Raw genomic sequence first — 25228 nt, forward strand, 5'->3', positions numbered from 1 at the left:
GCTCCCTCCCTATTTCTTATTCTACCCCCTTGTTGTCCTTTGTCCTCATCCCTCTTCTGTACCAGTACTCTCCAGGGCAACACATCAAAACACAACATAATAACATCACAGTGACACGTGACAGGCATGTGAGCGAGGGGGAATAAAAAATACAGACTAGAACACACTCCACACTGGGTGCTGCAGCCAGGAAAAGTGTGTGTCAGAGACAAAAGAAAGAGAAGAAAAAAAAAGAGTGAGCGACAGATGAAGATAATCCTCCATCATTCTTCTGTACTGTATGTGCAGGATTCACCTGAGAACACACACGTGTGTGTAAGTGAACCTGGCAGAGTGAACTAACGTTGAACATCAGAGCACTATGTTTGCCACCTGAGAGAGCAACTCGGCTCTCCTCAGTCGAGCAGTGTTAGCACTCAGGGCCCTGAAGATGCAAGAGATGCAGGGCGCCCAGCTTTGATCTGCTCCCAGAGATCCTTACACTGGGATAAGGGGAACATGCTGGGAGGGGGGCCTGCAGGGAACACAACACATACACACACAAACCTTACAACTTAAATTTCTTGAAACAATCAAAATATGTATAATATGCAGCCCATGCATGCATAACAATAATGCAATGCTTTTGATCTTTCACTGGAGATAAAAAGTGAAAAAATCTAGAAAATATTCATATGGAAAGCTCTCATTTTTCATTTTCAAATAAGAAATTGGTGCAAGAAGAAGTATCTAAAGTATCTATTGCGTTTGTGAGTGTAAAAGGTTGTAAACATTCCTCCTGCTCTCTATAATCTGACAGTGAAGAAGGCGACAGGTACAATGGCCGGATTACAGACGCTGCCCATATTAGAGTGAGCGCCTACACGCTGTAAGAGCAGGTTTCATCAGACCTCATTTTACTCCATGACACAAACTTTAAGTCTCCCTCGCCCCCACAGTCTCGTTCCTGTCAGAGTGCGCTGACGGTAGAGTCAACCTGTGCCCTTTTACTTGTCTGTCAGGCTTTTAGCTGTGGCGCGAGAGCTGTTTCCTTGTGATGGCTTAATTGCTTGTAAAAGTCAAAGTTAACGTTCGTCGGAAATATCCTGCAGCTGTGTCGGCGAAATGTAAAGTATCATCGCAAAAACAGTGAAACCAGCAGAAGTGAAGGGAAAAACCACATACATGTGTTTGGATCAAGATTGGGGATGTGTGATTAGTGGTGATTAGTGGAAACTGGGTCAAACACAAAGCTACAGGCTCATTATTTAACTTTGAAGGAATAAATGCTAATTTCTCATTTTAAGGCTTAAAAGCAGAGGTTTGAAATTGTCCTCTTCAAAAAGTGCTTGCTTCTTCTTCACAAAAAATGAGCGCATGCTGAAAGATCTTGTAGATGGAAACGTTGTCCTGCTTGAATCAAATCTACCATTGGGAGATGAACAGTGTGCCGACCTTTCTCTTCTTTCCGCAGTTAGTATATTCCTCGTCCTGCACCTGTATGCATTTTTGCTTGGATGTGTGTACACTAGTTTTCTCCTTTTGAAGAAGAATTTACCTCAGAAAAAATATTACATATAGGTACATTGGGGGGGCTATATGTAGAACATTTTTGAGCTGTATTGAAAAAAACTATATCTCTGTAAAGTGTGCACTATTATTACTCACGCAATGCTACTCTGAAGACAGCTTTTTTTTTCAAGTTTCAACTTTATTAAAAAAAAAAGTCCAGACCAGTGTCTGGTGTCAGTTATGATGGTCTGCTACATCTGCTGCAGACAGTGAGATGATCAATAATCTACAAGATGACATCATTTCTAAATCACTGCAAGCGTTGTAGTCTGCATTCTATTTTTTCACCTTTTACTTTGCTTTTGTTAAAGTGTTAAAGAGTATACGTGAGACATCTTGTCAATGAAAATGGTTGGCACTCATTTAAATATACAGTATTTTTTTTTTTTCTTCTGTGTTACACCAAATAGAGCACCCTCCATATATTTATTTAAGAAGTCTTCCATGCAACTATCAAAATTCCTGCTAAATTTCCGTGTGTGTGCTTATCTGTATTTCAACTGTTTGGTAAGCCAAAGACATTTTCCAGCCTGGTGGCTGATAAAGATATATTCTAATCTTTACGAGTCTAATTTCCTCCTCTGGACACTGAGGTGGTGTGACTTTAAGAAGATAATAGGCCTTGTTATTATGGAGTTCACAGCACGACCTTAGGAAGTCACCAGCATACGTCATGAAGCAACGCGGCTGTGGCAGCTTCCTGCTGGCAGCACAGGTGCTCACACACACTTAACACACACACACAGACATCTAGCCAGAACACTGCAGGTATTCCCACCCAACCCCACTGATGCACACAAACACACACAGACTTGCATGAGGTGCAGGTGCTCACACTGGCCCACCAGCTGTCCCTGGAGATCCTGCTACAAAGTCTGATGACCACGACAGAGAGGACAAAGGAACACAAAGACTACGAGAAAGAGGACTGGGGCAGAAGCCAGAACTGACAGGTGTGTGTACTGTGTGTGTGTGTGTGTGTGTGTGTGTGTGTGTGTGTGTGTGTGTGTGTGTGTGTGTGTGTGTGTGTGTGTGTGTGTGTGTGTGTGTGTGTGTGTGTGTGTGTGTGTGTGTCAGCTCATGGCTCACTTCCAGCTGCACTGCCCTTAACCCAAATAAAGTCTGTTTATCTTTGTTTAACCTTGACTGCTAGCTCTGTCTGCAGAAGTTTGTGCATACAGTATGTGTGTGTGTACGTGTATTTGGGTTCCATGACAATGGTGGGATCATGAAATGCAACACACAATATCAGTTTCTTTGACTCTGCAAAATAATTTTAAAAAAACAAGCAGAGAGAAGCAACCTTAAATATAAATGCTCCTCTAGAAATGTAAACTCAAATCATTGCATGATAGCTTCTTGTCACTTGTGTTGTTTTTAGCCTTAGATCACTTCAGCCACATGACACGTCATGAAACGTTGTTATCTCTCTCTCCTACAAAGACTGACAATCAGTTATATAACCAAGGTCACAAGGTCAGAGTCGCTAACACAGCATAGCCACGCCCTGCATGCCTGTTAGCATTCCATAGTGAGCTGTGCTGTCAATACCTGACAGGCTGGAGATATACAGCACTGCTGTCCTAGCTCAAACATGCCTGCTGTGACCTCTCTTCTGCCTGCAGTTACACACAGAGAGCCAAGAGAGAATGCAAACACTCCATGCAGATTATAGCAAAAGATGGAAAATAGTGATAAACCGATAATGTCGACCAGGTCGATCAGGGTTTTTCTTTCTCTATTTATTTTTAATCCCATTTTTTTACAAGGAGGCAAATAGATAGATATGCTGTATAAAATTCCCCGTTTGAATGAAAACCCGAATACATTTTTAGCTTAAAGGTAGGTAGGAGTATTGTGTATTTGCAAACAAACTGCCTCATAAAAGGTAAAACCAACAAAAAGCTATGAAAACTGAAAACTGTAGAAATGCATTTTCAGACCACTGTTCAAGATTGTGTGGGTGTGGCTTACACAAATTGATTGACATGTATTTTCTTTGATTGACATCTCCCTGTCTCCACACACAGTAACGGTGCATGAGAAACAATAGCCACAGTTTCTGTTGTCTGAGTCAGAATTCGGCGGAGGAAGGCTCGCCATCTCCTATTTGAAGATTTTTTATCTTGATCGGAGATTGGAAAATGGTGATTTACAAAATGCTTTGCTAACAATATCATAGTTAGCAGGTAGCATACACATGGAACATTCGCTACAAAATTAGCTTGCTCTCTCTCCTTATGAGGCAGTTGTGAGATCATTAAAATCCAATAATATCATACAAAACTACACATGAACTACTACACGTATGCTACTTTTGTAAAGCTACAGAATGTTTGTAGTTCTAAAATAGTGCAGGAAAACAAGAACTAATCAAGTCCACATGTGTTAATGTATTTTAGAGGACACTGGATCATGATGATACTTTGGTGCACACATGGTACTAATTGGTGCATTCAATTGATAAGAATGCATAAGATTTGGTGCTTCAAATTCAACATGGTGAAACACAGATGTGCATAGCTCATTGTTCATTATTTATAATATATAAGTAATCAGGGACCCTGAAAGTAAAAAAAAATACATTTTCATTTATACATGAAAAAGTAGCACTTTGCAGTAAAACACAGGTCTTTGTTCTTCTGTTAACAAGGAGATGTTTTTCATTTAAAAACAGAAATGTTTCAGCAATCAGTTTCAAATCTTTCTTTAGATGAAAATAAGTGATTGGTTGAAATTGGTACATAATATTTTCTTAAATGGATTGCAGGGCCCTGAATCAAATGGAATCAAAAAAATATTGTGGCAGATTTTGTGATATCAGCAAATATCGTATTAAAAACATCCATATAATATTGCATTGCCATGAAACTGGTGATTTACACCCTGACTTTTTCAATGCTTTATGTATCAGAGACCATGCTTATGTACAAGACTATTATTGACATGTGTATCTAGAGTACTTTTTCAGATGTAGGTTTCCATTGACCTTAACCCCTATGTGAGTGCTTGCTATGACAAGGACAATGATTACTCAGTACTTCAACAGTGATTGGAATTGACTAAATATCTATTTTTAAAAAGACAGCTACTGTCGGGCGACACTGGACCCCACTGAAATAGCACCACTCTTAAAATATATTATACACTTTTGCTGCCTATATCTAAAGAACAAAAACATACAACATACATTTACCACAAAGAGAGCAGACATGTTGAGGATTGCTGTCCACCTGTAACTGTACAAACTGCTGTACAGCTCTTTTCTTCTCAAGTTCAATAGTGTGGAGTGGCTTAAGGCAGCTTGTTAAGACTGGGTGTGCTACAGGGGACGGAGACGGGAAACACAGTGTACAAAGTGCTACAAACTCAAACTGAGATAACTGTGTTTAAGTGTCCAACAAATACATAATCAATGTTGTGATGTGTGCTGTAAGATTGTAGTTATTCAGCAAGTGGCCATTTTCATTTTAATTCTGACATTTCACTTCTTAAATGCTAAAGAATCTGACATTGTAGCAGAATGGTAAATGTTTAATGTGTATATTTCTCTAACATTCACTTGATTTGATAAATATAGTAAAGCTCCTATATATTCTGTATTATTTCCTTTAATTAAATAAATTAAATATCAGTCTAACAAACCAATGAATGACTTCAAACAGAGCAGTCACAGATCAAAGTTTAAATAAGGACAGTGTCTTTTCTCATTCTGTACCGAAACCCTCTCTCTCTCTTTCAGTCCCACAGATTAACATGAATACACTACACACACACACACATACATACACAAACACACACACGCACAAACACACACACACGCACACACAGGAGTGCCCTGAGTGTCTATACATGATTAAAAGAGTGAAAGTGGGGCAGGAACACGCTCGAGTGAAATTACCGCCATTCCTTTTAGCCCACCCCGAACACACACACACACACACACACACACACACACACACACACACACACACACACACACACACACACACACACACACACACACACACACACACACACACACACACACACACACACACACACACACACACACACACACACACACACACACACACACACACACACACACACACACACACACACACAAAACACGTGCATCCAACAAGCCCTTGGTCCAATAAGTGTGCACACTTACACTCACACACACACCACACACTCTCTCAACCCACACAGCATTGGTTCAATAATTGAGTGATTCCCCCGATGAAGCAGCAGGGGAGAGGAGAGCAGCGGCACCAACCTGTTTTTGGCACTCGCCAGGCAAGAGATGATTATCAAATTTTAAATTGAATATAACCCCGCAGCTATTGTTTCCTGCTGCTTTGAACTTTTCTCTTTTTTGGTTAAAAAAGAAAAAACATTTAGATTCTACATTCCTCAACATGGACTGAGTGGGAGTTCTAAAACTGCTACATTTAAGTGTGAAATAGATCCATGCAATCTCTGTGCCATGAGTTATTCATTTAAAGTTGTTAGCTTTAAAGTGGATTCTGCTTTCACTGTACAGTTCATACATTTTACAAAAAGTAGCTTACACAAAGACTTTAGGCTGAGAGCAAATCGTTTGATCAATTTAATGGATTAAAAAAATATCCCGGGGAATTGAAAGGGCCTCATTGAAGTGGAATCAGTGGTCATGTTGCTATTCTTGCTGTTTATAGTAAGAAGCAGTTTTCTAAAGCTTGATTAAACAATGGTATGGAAGAAAAATAGAAAGACAACAATGCTGAGAAACTTTCATAATCAATGTGATTTGTTTACCTCCACGGATCATCTGAACATTCAAGCCATGACTTTTGAGCTACTCACAGAAACATCTCCTATCTGTACATGGCCCCTTCACAAATAAAATCATTTAAATTCAATTAAATAAAAGCCTTCTCAAAAAAAATCCAAGAAGAGTCATCTGTAGAGTTGCTTCCATTAAACTTCAGGTTTTGGGACATATTCAAGTGTATCCCTATCCAACTAAATTTACCAAATCATAAATCAAACTCAGCTCATTTTCTCAATGAGATAGAGTATAAAAACTGCAAAGTCTAAGCACATTATTCGTTTTGTTTACTTAAATGATCCCTCCAATGTGTACTTTTAGTGGAAATAATCTTGTATGAGCTGTGTTTTGTTTTAGAGCTGACAAGGATTACACTAGAGCTGGTTAATAAACGTTCACTGTAATTCTTTTAAGGTAATTCTCAAAGAAAACCAGACAGTCTGAGCTCAGCCACATCTGGTCAAACCCCCTCTTTTATGTCCAGTGGAGCTTACAAACAGAAAATCGTGTAAATGGGTACAGGAACGCGGGCTTACTACTTTTACGAGGCATTATGAAACCAGGCCTCAGTTTGAGAAAGATTTAGAAGTAAACAACCACAACATAAACCCTTGAAATCTCCTCTCCAGAGCTGACCAAGAGGGGACTAAGCGGTATTACTGTTGGTGGACTCTAACCATGTGTTGCACTTGACAAACACACTTAGGACCTTTGCAAAAAAGTTCAAATAAAAACCTGCAAATCCAGCAGCTTCTTAGCAGCCTTGTGCAAGGTTTCTGGGAATTAGAGCACAGATCGTTTTTGTGGGAGCGTTGGGGTTTTTAATTTTGTGAATTAGGGATTGAAAGAAAAATTTTGCAATGAGAATCTTTGAACTCGTGGATGTGTCCAGGGTGCTTGATCAATCGGGTTCTTCTGTTGGAACATGACTGCTGAATAAACAGAAAAAGTAGGTGCAACAGCACCACTTCCGAGAGGAGATTTCATGAAATCCAGATAGCCTACAGGTCATGTTGATAAAGCACAGACTTGCTGCAGGTCAGGCGATAAAATGTGCTTATATTCCCATTAAAAACAAAATACACTTTAATATGCCTATAAAGGCCTACTTTATACACATGCAGTATTTTCCTTCAGCTTTATTCACAAGTGTCCCCGACATATGTAGTTCCCTCACCACTTACCCAGACGACCAAATATAAACACAAGCAGTCAGCAGTTATAACCAGGCTGCAAGATGGTATCAGCTGACTCAGACTTTGTAACCTCAGTGAGCAACACCTGCTCAGATCTCAAACTTACTGCCCACATTCATAAGGAAACTCCTGCCTCATGCTCAGTGACAACATCTACTACTAGCTGTAAGCTTTTAAAAATGTATGACAGTTTCTCTTACTTTGACAGTCATAAACGATGCCATGTCTTAATATATAAAGCTTATTTATAGCAACCAGCACTCCCTGTAAGATTTGTCTAATAAAAACATGAGGGGTAATAGAGGTGTCCTCATTGACCATATTGTTATTTAAATATCTCCTAATCAACAAAATACACGAGAAGTTCCTATCTGTACATTGTGTTGTATTATATGCTATCTATCCAAAAGGAGGGTATTGGTAGACGTTAGCAATGTTCATGGTCACAGGGTTCAGGATAGCTCTTGTTCCATAGGAAAAAGGTCATGGGGTTCAGGTCACTCTGACCAAACGTCAGATAAAGTAGTGTGTCTGCCACACACAGATACCTTTCACTGTTGCGTGTTCAAGAACAGATACTGCAGAGTGTTGCTTGACAGTTTTAAAAGTGTTACTATGAAAGCTATTCAGGAAATGAAATCAGCCCTGAACCCTCTCTACTGTTTAGTGCCTGACATATAATCTCAAGTGATGTGGGCCGGAAAAAAAACAAAAGCAAAAAGCAAACAACTTTTTCATTTATATAACTTAGATTTTATCAAGTACAAAATCTTGAGTTTCACACGTGTGAAAGGGTTAACTTTTTGGGAGTTCCTTTGTGAAAAGGGCTATTCAACACCTTTATGTGATATAACCGGTAACCCATCAAACTACTGTTGTGTCTCTGGCAAAAAAAACATGAACCGTCCTTCAACTTCACATCATCTGAAACCAATGAACAGAGAGTGTCTCTGCTACATTACTGACTGCAGTTATGACAGATGCGTTTTGCTGTGTCAAGTTTGATGCATCGTAAATGTTGCATGTTCTTCTTACTCAAAATGACTCCACCCTTGACCCACATGCACACACACATTCTCCTTCCCCCTCCCCACACACGCCAGTCCTCTTGCTTTAAGTGTAAATGGTATCCAGGAAGCGCCTCCCAAAAGGGTTACACTACCTCTGTGCTCTTTCCTCCCCCCCAGCCTTTCAGCAGTTGTGTACGGTTTGAGGTAGCGTGTCCTGTCAGGTTGCAGCTGAATTGAGGAGCTGAGAGCTCCAACCCAGGTAGCCACGCTAGAGGTGGTGTGGGGGCAGATTTCTAGCAGATCTAATGGCATGCCGTGTGGCATTGAACCAAGCTGATGGGGCACAACTAAAGGAGGAAGGGGGAGAAAAGCAGATTTTTTCCTGTCTAAAGATGGTCTGTTGTTTTAAGATTTGAGGCTAACTGATGATGAGAAGTTTGATAAGAGGTGAGGAGTTCTGCTGTCAGGTTAGAGGTTACTGCTTTTTATCTTAGAATGCATACTACAAGCTCATTTACATAGTCTAGTTGCCTGAAAGTGCTGTGGGAAATATCGTACCAACACTTTCACAACAAATTAGTGATCACACAGTAGAGTACAAGTGGCATGAAGCTCATACCCCTTTTTTTTTTTCTTTTATGGGAGTTCCATTTTTGTGACATTTATGGGTCAGGCCATCAGAGGAAAAGAAAGAACAGAGGCAACATCAACATCTGGTTATATAAGTCAAGTCCACTCATTTCAAACCCAGTAACCAGAACCCAGTGGTTTCTCCAAACATCTTAATTAATTAACTTGTGGGTACCTATGTCGGCTTCCTGGTACTGATCGTATTTTTTTGGTTGTGTTTTAAATCAACTTTTTACTTCAATATTGGCTTGTCCAGCTGTATTGCAGCTACATTTCAACCATGAAACATTTTTAATTTTAATTTTAAGTGTGTCATTCAGTATCAAAAAGGCTATGCTTATAAACCATCATTAAACAATTTAACAAATGACCATGCATGGTAGGTAATTACTGCATTTCTGTTGACAGTAAATATGAAGTGTGTTTTCAGACTTGTATTTTTTTAACTCTGTTTGAATTCACATTTAAATCCTAAGTTCCACTGCACTCTCCAGTGTACCCTTAGAACTCCTCAAGGAAAACGACTCTAGTAGACTGTTAGACCATCAAACAGCAGACATAATAGACGCCTACTTGTTCCATAATGATGATGATTGAAAAAGCACCTGATACTCTATATGAGGCTTACAGAGAGATCTGACTTCTGGGAAGTTTAAAAGTTCCCAAAAGGGCTATTAATGTTATGGAATGTAGAAATTGTTTTGGTCTGATGCAGATGCCTAGTAATTTCCCATTAGGTCAACCTTCGTACTCTACCACAGATATTTTCCCTGGGCAAGCCCCTATAATGGGTGTGTACACTAGCAGAAGCCAAGCTGCACTAAGTGTGTGTTTTTGTGTATTGTGTGTCTGCTAATGGCTGCATATTGTAGAAGTGGTGTATGGGCCTGTCAGTGTATGTGAGAATGATATGGAAATGTGAGGTTGTACACGGACACATTAGTTTCTTAAATGATTGCTGTGGTATGTGCATGAGTCGTGCTTTACATCACGAATTTGTGACCATTATTGTTTAGAAATGTGTGAAACCGAGATCACATAGTCATTTTACACCCAAGTTATTTCCCCTTGTTGTGGCAGTTGAAAGACGATGGCTTTGTCAGAAAAGCAGACCTGGCCCGGCTACAATGAAACCTCACATTAACCTAATTTATCTGTCATAGATCAGCACATGTTCCTGCCAAACATTCCATCTCTAATGAGTACATTAGAAGAAGAAAAAAAACAAGCCTGAGAAGCAGAAAATAAATCATGCAAACACACTAAAATGCCAAAAAAAAGAATACACATCAACATACAGTCAAACTGGTGGAAACATGCAAAAACCAAAACATGCTGCACATACATTGACAAACCTTTCACTTGGCAACAATCAAATGCAGCCAAAAAGGTGTGAAATGGCTCATAAAGACAAATGCCAGGCCAAACCAATTTAAAAAAAATAAGAATTGTTGGACTCAACCTAACAGAGTGAATAAAAAAGAGAACTCCCTCAGTAAAATGAGGTGCACTAACAGTGTCATTTCTTTAAACGAAGCAGCAAGGTATTGAATATTCTTTATTTGTCAGTGCAATACAATGAACAGAAATTCCATTAGGTATGTTTTCCCATATTTGTCTTGCACTTTAGTTTGTCACTATAGGCAAAGCAGGAGTAATGCCACCATTTTGGAACATGTCTTTGTAATTTATGGCTCCAATTAAGTTGCATCTTCTCAGACAAAAATGCATATTATCCTGTTACTTTTAAGGCAAACATAGGTGGACCACTTCGAATACTTTATAAAAAATACAGTATATTAGAGAATCTTATAATGTTTGGTAAAAAGAAAGACGTGCTCACTACAGGTTCTGATGCTGTAATTAGTGATGGACTCATGGAGGCCAGGAGGGAACATCCTGACTCACTAGGTCTTATCTCAGTCAGCGCTGTTTTAGCACACCTCCCTGACTGTCAAAGCCAAAAGTCCCTGTTCCAATGTCATGAGCTTACTACGCTGCTATTGGAAGGGCCAGAAATAATAGCCAGTCGGCGAGGCAGCCAGTGACTCGGTCAGCCAAGTCCGGATAGCTTGTCAGCTAGCTAGCATGCAGCCAAGCATCCAGTCAGATGTCCAGCCAGATGAGTCTGATCTGCGGTCATCCAGTGAGCCAGTATGAAATGAAAAACTGGCCAAGATGCAACTACCAGCCAGCCAGCTAGACAGAGAGACGGAGAAAGCCAACCCAGCAACGTATTCAGCTCTGTTCAAACCACACCACAACTCTGACAGGGAGGACATACTTTAAGGCTTATGTACACTGATTTAAATAATGCCTGTGGTTTACTTTTACAGGCTTGTCTCAACCTGTTCTTCAGTAACTACCCATCTGACCATATGGTGACCCAACAACACCAATGAATCTGGCACAGATGCATGGTCAGGTACGAGGGGTTACATACGAGCTGGAAGTTGGGACTTTACTGCCCATGCCAAGCCCAGAACCATCAATGAAATGGGCTATTTAAGGGAGGCATTTATGGGCTGTGTCTCGACTTCCTATGAAGTAAACAGTAGTAATGAACAGCACGCTTGTGCCAAGAAAAATGCTAGTGAAGGGTGGGTTTTGGTATTCCAGGAATTGTTTCTATCACTGGCCATTTTCCTGTTATTGAATTCCTCTCTTTCAATGCATATCCTCCAGGCACTTCAAACAGTTGATACCCACACACACACACACACACACACACACACACACACACCTTGCAGCTGAGGCTGGAAGGTTTACTGCCAAAAAAAGGGAGGTAGTCATACCAGGAAAAAAGTTTATAAAAAAGTTATTTTTACCGAAATCTTTTTAAGATTAGTATTTTTCCGATGCAATTCAAGTGTAAAAAAAACCAACAAACAAATCTTAGGTAAACAAGCCCTATGAACGGATAACAACTCGTAGGAGCTGTGCAGCCTGGCAGTATTTTGATCGAGAACATTGAGAATAAAATGTATGTTGGCATGTTAACCAGACCACGCATGCTAGCAATGCTAATGTTAGCCAAACTCTGCAAACAATATTACAATGTTTACCCATAGACAATTCTTAATTAGACAGTAAGTCTGAATTTAAATTTAACTAACGTGCAAATTAGTCACTAGGAACATCCCCAATCTTAACACAGACAACACCTGTGAAACTTCAGCTAATGTCCGGGTAATAGAGATAATTACATCTGTGTTTTGAAATATGTACATGACCCCAATTCCTAGTTTCTTCTTTCATCTCTCGTCCTCATCACTATCTATCTGGCTGTGTCCCAGGTTGTCAGCTTATCCCTGTCCCAGGCCTGGAGCTCTACAGGGAAGAGAGGAGTCTGCAGGAGCTGTCTGACTGCCAGTCAGTGTCAACTCCCCACTGTAATCCTCTACTGCCTCTGATAAGAATAAGGCAGAGAAGACTGGGGGGTAGCAGGAAAGAAGAGAGCAGAAAGATGCAAAAGCAAAACTATGTTTGAAACATTTCATTAAGAGAAGGGTCAAAAAGTAAATAAAAATTTAAGAAATCAGATTAGTGTCTTACCTAAATAGTTATTTGGCTTTGTCGGTGAGTGAGCTGTAGTTAAAAGAGCTGCTGTCGCACAATATAACACTATTAAAGGGGAATATGGTATTTTTAATCCATGGCCCTATTTAGCCAACATATTTTGGGGTCTGAATGACTAATAGGTAGCTGGAAGCTGCCAAACGGGCTGCAATGGTGGAAGCTTGATCCTTGTGGGAACCTGCATCAGATTAAAGTAAGTCCACTACAAGCCCTGTCCTTGCAACTGAAAAGCTCAAATTGTTATTCTTAAAGTTCAGCAACATTATGTAAAGGATCTATGCCTTGGTACATGGTTGAAAACAGGTTTCAAGTTATAAAAGAAGAGGTAGGAACCTTTTCTATTATGCTGTCAAAAACCAAGGTAAAGACCATTTTGTCTGCTATCAGCTGAGGTTATCAACTGCAGCATTTCTGAAACTTTTTGTACCAATAAATTCCCAAATGACACCCAACAAAATGTGCAAGATGAGAGCCCAGGTTTAAAAAATGTTGCAACACACATTTAAACCTTGATAAAATAATCACATTTGAATGTCCTTAACAGAGTGAGCTTTTATCAGTCAGACTCTCCCTCATTTATCTTGGCCCTCAAAAGGCCAATACTTAAAAACCGCTTCCTCTCACGTCTCACCCAGGCTTTGCTTGGAGTAGGATAAAATATAAATCAAGGCAGCTGGATCAAAGGAGCAGCACACTGTATTAACTATTGCATGATTTCTTACATGCAAGAAGCAGCAGGAACTCTCTTCCTAGAGAGTGTTGATGAAATAGCTCTCGTCATTTTAACACATTTGATGAGTTGCTTGATGCGGGAACTCAAATTTGCAGCCTAAGAGCTTGCTATTTGCCAATAAGAGAACTTATGTCATCAATTAGACACCCAGAGGTTCAGTCTAGTTTAGGCTTGCAAAGAAACCTGTGCAGGATATATAGACAACTGTATAGCATGTCAGCTGTATACAAATCCAATTCACAGCAGACGTAAGTCCCAAGGCCAGCTTCCCTTTTTCACATGGTTATTGAGCCATGCAGTGGCTTATCGACCGGACAGTGTAACACAAGTTTGTGAGATGGCTCTCTCTCTCTCTCTCTCTCTCTCTCTCTCTCTCTCTCTCTCTCTCTCTCTCTCTCTCTCTCTCTCTCTCTCTCTCTCTCTCTCTCTCTCTCTCTCTCTCTCTCTCTCTCTCTCTCTCTCTCTCTCTCTCTCTCTCTCTCTCTCTCTCTCTCTCTCTCTCTCTCTCTCTCTCTCTCTCTCTCTCTCTCTCTCTCTCTCTTATTCAGATGCTGGCCATGAGAAAGAATGCAACTTTTGCCACCATCACTGTGAATAACAGCTACAGGAGTGGACAAAATGAATGAGGTAAAACCAGCAGAGTAGAGTGCTGATTTGCAACTTGTCGACAAAGTAGCTGCAAAAAAAACTTGTGGGCAGCTCTCACCACGGCGCCATACAAAAACGCGCCATTTCATTTAGAAGTGGGATATGAAGAAATGCCCTCCTACAGACACTGCAGTAGTGCACACCACACGTCAAAGTCCAACCTATATTCACAGTTAAAAAATTTAGAAATTTTCCATTAAACTAGTATCTGTTCATGAGGTAAAGCCTGAGAGTACTTGGATACTAGTATTTGGAAATGACTGAAAATGCCAATCCCTCATGCATACACAAACACTCAAGATAGGGATCTACAATACTGCAAAAGTGGTAAACACTTAACAGAGCTACAAATATTGAATTTGAACTATACATTTCAAAAAAAGACTAATGGGACGTCAACAAGTGCATTAGTTAAATTCAATGATTCACAAGACCATAAAAAGCTGAACTCATTGACCCACATATTGCCAATGCAGTGTTTTCACTCTTTACAGACGAAGTGTAGATTGAAAGTGCCGCCCATTTAATCTCAGTTAAATTAATTGAATTGCTATTGCTGTCCCCCTCTCCCACAGCAGTTTAAGAAGACTGTGCTATAAGCAATAAAAAAGCACCCAGGATCACACGCAGTGGAATGTTCTTTCACACAAAATACAAAAAACTCTCATTGATCCTCATTTAAAGCACTATTCTGTGTGTAACTGTGTGCTTTCTCTCTCTTGTGTGCATGCACGTGCACTCGGGGCATTCATGAATAGAGGAGGATGAAAGGAAAAAGCTGAAAAGGTCTGAGCGCTGCGTGGTTCAACGAGACAGTTCAATCTCTTGATCTTCCCTCACTCCCACCCACCCACCCACCACTCTTTTTAAAAAAATCATTTTTCTCTCATACTCTGTTTTTGTCCTGCTTCGATTCAGTACTACCTACAATGCTATTTCTGTGTGTATGTACTTGTGTGAAAAGGAAGACTGGAAAAAACTTGTGACAGCAGTCTGTTCTGATAATATGTCCATCATTTTGGTACAGATTCTGTGTTTAGTCTTTTTCAGTCTGCAGCTATGTTTGGCGACAACATCAGAGCAGCTACATATAACAACTCTATGTACTGTATGTTAACATCATTTTAACAAGTGTGTATGTTTATAACAGCTCGTTAAAAGCACACTTGAACTGGGAGCAAATGAGATTGCAGTCGGGGCAAAAGGGGGCAACTAAAACGGTGCCTGAAGAAAACTTTGGCTGCACATAAAGAGGCATTATTGTCAACTGATCAATGTTTGATTCACTTTACATACAGGTGGGTGCAGTTGCCCCGACACCAACTCAAACATGTTGCAGTTTTTTTCAGAGCACTATTGGTTTGTTTAAACTGTGCTCCATGAGGACACTTTGATTTGGCAGAAGACGTCAACCTACAAAATTAACAGGAATACAGCATGAGAGAGTTAGGCATAAATGTGTACCACATACATCTCAGAGTATAAAAGTACATGTTATATTGGATTTGGAAAGGTGGGTATAATTGGCTTATTTATGGTAGTCCTTTACTTAACCGCTGTCTTTTCTGTGAGCAAGTATTGTTGTTCCAACTAATTCCTCTACAAATATACACAGAAATACAAAAACACCTGTTTCAGCAGTAGACCAATGAAATCTACACCTACTGATCATTTACTACTGTACTTGCAGGTTGGAGCATAAAGCCATATCTGTCACTTATTCATTCAGCTGCGAAACCTCAGCCCAATTACTACCTGAAAATCACTCAGTCTTAACCACACACACACACATACACACTCACTTATATAATTTTCCTTTTTTTTGCCTTACACAGGCAGCAAATCCCCGAGACAAAGAAAAGGCTCCAGCATGATCTAACATGTGTGCGTTCATGTGTGTTTGTTTGAGTGTGTGGGTCGCTGTGTGTGCACATATGGCTCAGACAAATGAGCCAAGCTCAGTTAAATGGCTTGTGATTAGGACACATTGGCTTCTAATTGCCTCTCATTACCATTTGAAAGTGAGTGGCGGCTGGAATCAAAGGCTACGGTGGCAGTAGTAAGTGCGTTCAAAGTGTGTGTGTGTGTTTTAGAGTGTACATATCTGTGTGTAGTTACTGGGTGGAACTGTACGCCTGATTAACATTGGCATGACCGCATAATAGAGCGCTATACAGTTTGTTGTAGCCTATCACAGAGCCTTTACTTTCACATTCAGAACCACAAGAAAGCATTTTTTTAAGCTTGATACAAAAATAATTTTAAAAAACTGAACCTGCTATTTATCAGATTAAACCATTCCTGCTACCAACTACAACTACTCCCTCTACTGTTTTCTATATGAAGTTTTATTTCCAGGTTTTTTCCCTTTTAACTCCTTGGTAGCCTAAAACAAGTTTCACATTTTATAGGTATAAACTCAGCACCTGGTTTACCCTGACCCCCTACCTGAATCCCTTCAGTCTACAGGCATGGTAGCTTCACTCTACACTTTTTATATAAACAACTTCATGCAGTCATCACCCCTCAAGACTTGCAGGCGTTACCTGTCCACTCCTTTTTTTGAAAGACCTGCTGGCAGTTCCATCTTTTCTTCATCCATCTGTACTGTGTGACAGCACCAAACTTGTCATATTTAAGTGCTTGCATCCTCTTAATACCAACTCCCTTTGACAAGTGTCTCATAGAATCTATTTTATGAGAACATTGCAATGGAGAATCTCTAAGACGAACAGTTTCACTGCATTAAGATCAATATCCTGAAGAACTCCAGTATTCCACAGGGATTCAATCTGGGTCCCCTTACCTTTATTATCCTTTGATGTATTTTCTGTTAAGGGGTTAATGCTCTGTTTTACATTTCCTTCTAACCCATTGGTCTACCTCTTTCTATTCTCCAACCTGCAAAGTCTCTTCTGGTTAAGCGCACCATTGTAGTTTAAGTAAGAAAGCTAAACTAAACAACCAAGTCATTACCCTAAGTAAGTAAAGCCTCAAAGTTTGTACTTTTATCTTTCACAGAGAACAGCACTTCAACAAAGTAATATATATTTCTGTTATGATGAAATAGACTAGAGACTGGAAGCAAAAACTGCAAAAATTGTGATTTCCAAAACATCACCTTAAAACCAATTTTAAAGTTTGTCAAGGCTTTTTTTTTGTTTTGCAGTGTAGTGCCTACAGTATAAAAAGCTTTCCAATGCATGTTCAAAACTGCAGCAGTTGTCAAAAGCATTGGTTTCAAACCTGAGGGGCCTGGACCCCAGGTATGTTAAACTTTGAAAGCAATATTATATTTTTTTTGTGGGGGTCCTATGGGGGGGACTCAGCTTTTCTTAGTTTAGTTTTGTTTAGGTTATTGTTTAGTTTCTCAGGAACCATGTACAACATGCATTAATCTCAATTAATGACAGGAGATGCATTGGGCCAAAGTTAGCTCATTATCCTGGGCAGGTGGAGATACAAATGATACGAAATAAAATATACGAATAATATATACAAAATGATTTAGAGCTAATAAACACGGATAACATCACAGCCACATTCTCTAACATGTAAAAATGACCACACTCACACCATTCCCTTCACACCCACTAAGAGTATACTACGTACACCCACACACACACATACACACATCCCCACACACACACACACACACACACACACACACACACACACACACACACACACACACACACACACACACACACACACACACACACACACACACACACACAGAGAATTGAATCTTTGATACAAGTAGGGGGGGTCTCGAAGGAAAAAAGGTTGGGAACCACTTGTCTAGGGACCAATGTGCATTGAGCACAAACATGGCGAGAGAATGGGGTAACATTTGGAAATGCAGTCTAGGACTGAATTGAGGAGATGACACCAAAAATGTTGGTTGAAATCTTTTTTTTTTTTGTCTAAATCTTCCCTAATTCAGGATTTTCATATTTCTATATATGGGTTATCTACTGACTACTGTCTGTTTGCAATTCTAAAATATAATGTATTTTACTTTTCTTTATCTCTGTTTTTAGCCTACTATGACTTTGTTTCAAGTGGGTGGGTATGGGTCAAGTGTAAGTATAGCTTTTATTTAGATATGAACAGTGAGCCCTCTTTATGATAACTAGTTCATTCAGTGCTTAAGGGAATGCAGCTCAATATACTTAAGTACATGCTGCAAACAACAAGAGACATAATCAACAAGTAGAGCTAGCTGACTTTTTTCTCACATAATTTCACAGATGACATAAAAAAAAAAAAAAGAGTTACACTTCAAAATTGCAAATGTAGCTGGTGGGGAGAAGTGCAGCTTCTCATCTTTTAGCAGTTATATTTCCATCCACTTGGTCTCATTTGAGTGCCATTTTAAATTCATAATGTTGGTGAACGCATAGGCTACCACTTGGGACGCATACCCTACCCTGAGAGTGCAACTCCGAGGTGTAAACAGAGTAAAAATAGCCTGCTATCACAGGCTTCCCTACAGTCCCGTTATATAATGGTCCAAGCTAGGATGAATGACATCACGGGTAGTCCAGCAATCACAAACCCTATGTCCTTTACAACCAGCTGGCAATGTAAAACACAGTGTAGTAACATAATACGCAACAGTAACTGTGTATTAAACGATGAGAGTATGCAAAATAGATAGAACTATGTCTTGGTAAACACTGGACTCATTTAGTGGGCTGTGGTTAGTTGGTCTTCGTCTCTTTTCGAGTAGAGAAAACACTTCCGCGATGGTGAAACGTAGATAAAAATGAAACGACAGTCAATGTCAGCAAGAAAAGAGTTCAAAAGAAGGCGAACACGACCCAAAGGAACAATATTAAGCGGCGCATATCAGTGAAAAGCGCTTCGAAACAGTCTGCAAAGAGCAAATGTTTGAGTCGAGGTCGAGTGGCGCAGTTAGTGGAAGTACAGCGGCTGCCCGACACCAGCCCGGCGGGCGGACGCGCTCCTGGCTCGGTCACAATCCAGCCAAACCTCCGCTCTCTTTCGCCCAACTTAAACACTACTTTGCAAATACGTTCCGAAATGACAAGTACATACACACAAACCACGGATTCCCCCGCACTGTTTGGCCACTTAATAAATAGGTCAGAGGGCGAGGTAAACATTTCCCAAGGCTTTGAAGTAAACCAGAGCTTCAGCGCCACCCTGCCCAGTTCATCCTGCCATTTTTCCCCCCACCACAGCTCCAAAACTGAAAAGTGGCATGGTGAAAGCAATGACAGGTCGGTGAAAAGGGTACTGAATGAGCAGTTTTGTGTGACTTACTGTTGGGTGTAACGGGCTGCTGAGTTTGTGTCTCTCCTTGTTGCCAGGGCTCCCCTGCTCTGCTCCGGCAGGCGCTGACGGTGGAAAGCGTCTCCCCTCCTAATGATGTTTGCAGCGCACAGCTAATAGCTCTCTGCCCCCACCTCCAGAGAGAGAGAGAAAGAGAGAGAGAGAGAGAGAGGAGAGAGGAGAGAGCGAGAGAGAGAGAGAGAGAGAGAGCGAGAGAGAGTTCAGAAATGGAGCAGTTTGTAAGATACTCATGCAAAAATATGAGGCACAGAGAACTACATGGTGAGTTCACTAACAGTGATGGGGGCGTGAGAATGAACAGTCAAGTGTAGGATTCATAGCATAGTCTGCATTCTTTAAAGTAAAGTCTGGAGTCGAGTAGGCTATAAGGCTATGTCTATATGTCTGAAACTTGTGTAGAGAGAAAGGAAACATGTGACTCAATAAAGACACATTGGTAATTGATATTCTTTAATGCTTGGAATCGTATATTAAATCAAAATGTAAGTAGCAAAGTAGCAGTGTTGATGAATATTTCAGCTGGAAAACCCAACACAAATAGGTCAGATTGTGTACTTTTTAGCAGCTTTTTGGCATTTGAACCTTGCTAGATTATTGTATTTCCATCTTCCAGTGCTGTTACACAAGTCAGAGGTACATTTTGTGTATTTTATTCCATTATTGCAGATGTAGTTGGTTTTTTTCAGACATGAATCATATGATCAGTTTCTTAAATAGCATATATTCAGCAAAAACAGAATATAAAGAATATTAGATAAGATATTCCTCAGTGATAAAATAAAAATGCTGTATGTTAATTGAGCTGTTCTGATAATCCCATTATAAAAAAATGACAGGGGCCATTCTGCTGCATAATAAATACTCAAACTTTAAATACTATTAGCCTGTGTAGGTTTTACAGCTGGAAGCTTTGAACGCATGAATATTCCTGGTAATTTAGTGTTTTTTTAAATTCCCATCTTTACTTACTCAAGAATTAAATCAGAATATTCCATAATAGTAACAGATGAAGGACTCCTGCACATAGATTCATGTGTCACAACAACAAAATAATGGAAAACAGATGTGTAATATTGATGGCTTACCTTAGAAAAGTTAAAAAAAAACTATTACAATCATCAATCATATACAATGTCATGCACAAGTATTATTTGTACTCTGTGCTATCAAAAATACACAGTTATTCAGGACTGTGAGAAAAAGCTCTCTCAGTGAAGTCATTCAGTCAAAGCAATAAGATGTAATTGACAATGTGTTTCTTTAGACTGGTGGCCGCTATCTATCTATCTATGAGTTCAACCCTGCATTTGATATAACATAGCACGTTTATTGCACATTAAACCCCTGACCTCTCTCAGAAAGCTGCTGTCAGCAGGCCAGAAGTTCATGGCAGGCATTTGACGTAGAGAGCTTGAGATCTTAGAGGGAATCAGCTCAGCTGAAGGCAATGACTGATAGTCAGCTGACAGTGACAAGGTGAAACATCTCAGCTGTTGAAAGAAAGTGTTGACACACACACACAAACTCAACCCTGAACATTAACTCAATGTACAAGAACACATGTTAATGAAAGAAGTGTATTCATGATGATGTCACGTTGCTGCTGATTCATTTTGAGCTGGTAGATAGCATGTCTCACTCTGAGGCTTATATGACCCTTTTAAAAGCGTGAGAAGAGTTTTTCGTCATGATGTACGAACCCAAAACCAGACAATAAACTTTCAAATCAACTGATGAAGTCCCCAGTGTACTCCTCACCTACAGTTACAGGTTGTTTTCAATGTGGCTCTCATTGTTTGTTTGTTTGTTTTTCAACTTGACCTCTGTGACCCTTCCCAGATTTCCAATATGGCTGCCAGAATCTTTCGTCACAGGACAGTGAAACCAGACACTGACCATGAGGCGTAGAGCGCACGAGGCTGCAGAGTGACAGACGATCTGGGATGAATCCCATTCCCTGCCAGTCACTCAATAAGTGGCCTATTGTCTGCCACTCTATTGTGCCCGTGTCACATGTATGCCAAACAAAGAGTCGGCGAGGTAGCCAGGCCCGTGTGCCAGGAGGCTAATGTTACATTCATGGCCTGGATACATAGAAATAGTAAACTGGAGTAAAAGAGTGGCGAGTATTATCTAGCCAGTGGTTTGTTTGACCAAAACATGATATTAATTGCTAGAAAGCTTAGCAAGAAACATTTAGCTGGATATTACAATAAAAATCCCAAAGCAGTTAAACTAAAAATCCCTTGCTAAAAACCTTACTGAATTTGAAAATAAATTACCAATTTGTCTCCTCCCAGTCCTGTCTAAAGTGCTGGAGAGGGTTGTCTCTAAATAATTGCTACACTACTTGGAAAAAATACAACATTTTTAAACCCACAGTTTGTTTTCAGACGTCACCAAACCATTCTACAGAGTCAGCTACTTGTTTACTATTAAAAAACATACAGGACATGTATAAGGTGCAATGTTCCTGGATCTAAAAAGGCAATTGATATTGTAAATAACAACATTTTACTTTCAAAACTCTCTGGGTTCATTTTTTTCAAAACTGTCTTTGTCATGGTTTGACTCATGTCTAAAGTGTCATGAACAATCCATCTTGATAAATAACATCAAGTCTTTTGTAACACTTCTTACAAAATTGAAACAGGAATCCCCCAAGGAACTGTCCTGGGGCCCACTCTTTTCAGTCTGTATATAAACCATTTAGCCAGTTATATGCCCTGGTATAGGTCTTCAGATGTACAATGACGACACCATTGTCTATGTATCAGATAAAACCTGTGGTACTGTTGCAGATAAACTTACCACAAACTAGGAAAAAGTATCAAGTTGTCTCGATGCCTCTTGTTTGACACTTAACAACAAAACAACTAAGTCAATCTGGTTCTGGTAAAAAGTAACCTGCAACAGAACCGCTAAATGTTAAAATTAAAAATTGAACAGAAGTATATGGGGATAATTTCAGATTCTCAATTAAACAAAAAACAAATAAGACATCACCAATGCCACATTTTAAGTGAATACAAGATTTGAATTATATGAAGCTAGCCTGTTGTATAAAAGCAATATCACTTAGGCTGAGAAGTTATCCTGAAAATCAGTACGACTGTGATTATGTTTTGCACTGTTTGACCTGCGCTTGACGAAAGCCGAATCACAGCTATGCTGATATTAAGCATGGCCTCTCTCCATTGATTCTTTGTAGTATAATTATAGGGATGTTTATTGTCTAGCTTTCTTAGAAAAGCATGCATAATTTGAATACACACAAGCATGTACTCGCTCCATTCTTCACTCTCTCCCTCTTTTGTCTCTGCATGTGCCTACAGGTACAGTATACACCTCCTCACTCTTACAGCGAGATGATGTAGGACTCTACATATGGAAAGCTCAGCACTTGTAAAGGACTGGAGGAAGTGACACGCCCATGTGCCAAAGCCTCAACTTGAATGACTTGCACCATTCAGAGTATAATACATATAATACGTATAAGAATACATAGCTGTGTTTATGTATGTGAGTGTGTTTAATGCAGGGCTGTAGCGTGCTTAAAGAATAATAAAGCACTGCTCCCAAAGGAGGAGCAGATTTTTAAAGGGTTGGGTTACTCCCCGGAGATGCCTGTACTCTTTGTAAGAGGTGTGAACAGTATACACACTCAGCGAAAATAAAGTGCACCAGGTGTGGCCTTTTAAAGGTAGAGCCCTGAGAAATGGAGGCTGTCTGTTTAAACCTGCATACCTGTATGGCTATTTTCTGAGATTACATGACTCATATCTTAAATGTCAAGGCGATTGTATAACCTTAGGATGTAGGAAAAAGGATGTATGGAGACATACCTTGCAAAAAAATGTGCTGAAACTTTTTTTCATTTTTTAACTCTTGCTGTCTGTAACTTTACCCAGCAAAAGACATTAAACAAAATAAGACACATCCACTTAACAGACAAGTACACACAAACAAGGGATTTGACACTTCACCTTGCGTATGAATAAATAACACACTGAACTTAACGCATACACTAACTAGATGAATAATTAATCATCAGCAGCCTTTAGAAGCTATAGGGGATTTTCAGAGATTTTAATGGTCATGGACATTTCTGCTTTATTGGACAGGAGAGTAACACAATGTCTGAAGTGCATGCCACTTAACCAAGTACACTTATCTATTGAGTGTCCTGGCTCGTCCGGCATTGAATGTCTAGTGTTTTATTCATTTTGATGTGAATTTTAACATTCTCCCGTCATCCAGTACAAAAATATAAGCAGGAAAAAGAGTAGGCCACTGGATCGAGATGTCATTGCTTCACATTCCCTGCAAAATATAGTGAATACTCTCCCAGCAGAACACACACAATCATCCTGTATGCTTTGAAAGCAGCTGTCACTTCAGATTCCAAGGCTGTGAACAGGGGATGTTCTGTCTTATAGCTGCTCACTGCTCCCCCTTTTGCTCAAATGTGGAAGTGGTGACAAGTTTTGAGGCCATATACTAGACAGCATCATATCCAAGAAGAGGGAAAAGCATAACTTTATACTTTGCTTGTACCCTCAGTTGGAATATTAAATAGGTAAAGTAGGTAAAATAAGACCAGATCCCAATTGTTTGGCATAAAGGTTCAGCCCTGTCTAAAAAAATCCACTACCCCTTCATTAACTCAACCATATATTTCAATCCTATATCCACAACTGTTGGCAAACTATTTTAACCCTTATGATAAGGGTACAAAAGGTTTGCAGTTGTGTACCATTTGCCAGTTATTTAAAGTATCTAAATTGACTGCTTGCCCTAGCGTTAGCTAGGCCTATCTACTTGAACTTTTGTCTGTTACCTCATTAAGAATAGCTACATTTAAAGCATTATACAGAACTTAAAGCTATTTCGTAGGCCTACTAACTGATTCAGGCTAACTGTTTAATCAATTATTTATCTTAATTTATCATTTTAGCCATTATCTGTTAGCTACTGTTATCTTCTTTAAAACTCCAGTCTGCTTTGACATTAACCTATCCAGCCAGCTTAATCAGCCTAGTTGATCAATTTTATCAACTAGGCTTCTTGTTGCTCTTTTTAATGGTTGTATCTATTGCTACTAGCTTAGTTTCATTTTAAACAACTAGCTAACTGTGTATAGCTAGCTAGCTTTATGAAGCAATGTTAAGTTTGGATAGGCTACATTTAGCTTTATATTAACAATTAACTAATTAAGTTATCTAAACAAACCATTTGTCTTAAATGTTTACTGCTCAGTTAAGCTAATTATCCATGAGTTTTAGCATGTCTGCTGGCTTGCTAGTTTTCACATTCAACATGATGTGTTTAGTTGTTAGCTTACATCATATAGGCCTATGGATATTATTCAAATATGAATTTACTTTTTTCTTTTTCTTTTCCTTTCCTTTTGTTGGGTTTGTCTGCTCAGCCATAAAAGACATTACCTCTAAGCAACAGATGCCCTTGGGTATTTACTCCAAGCTCTAAGAAACACAGATCATTTTAAATGCAAACAAGCAAACATTTCTGCATGCATGCATTTGCTGTGTAATATTTTGCTGGATGATCATAAACTTTGGAGCCAACTCTTATCATTCCCCCATTTTTTTCATACTGTATATTGTTTTTGATTATGCATCTAACACATTCAATGCTAATGAAGTGTAAAGATGAAAAAACTCAAATCCAGCTTCTGCAGTCACAAGCTCACTAGTCACCATCTTTTCACACAACCTCTCTAACAACCAAATTACACAGGCTT

General features: G+C 39.5%; 1 protein-coding gene across 1 annotated transcript in view; it reads right to left on the minus strand.

Annotated features, from left to right (window-relative positions):
* Nucleotides 1-19592, minus strand: part of atxn1a (ataxin 1a) — a 91219-nt gene extending 71627 nt beyond the window's left edge. Inside the window, exon 1 of the mRNA XM_065948223.1 lies at nt 19435-19592. The gene's annotated coding sequence lies outside the window, so the exon portion shown is untranslated. The remainder of the gene's footprint in view (nt 1-19434) is intronic.
* Nucleotides 19593-25228: the final 5636 nt, after the last annotated feature.

Source organism: Labrus bergylta, chromosome 19 (genome assembly GCF_963930695.1).
Source record: "Labrus bergylta chromosome 19, fLabBer1.1, whole genome shotgun sequence".
NCBI lineage: Eukaryota > Metazoa > Chordata > Actinopteri > Labriformes > Labridae > Labrus > Labrus bergylta.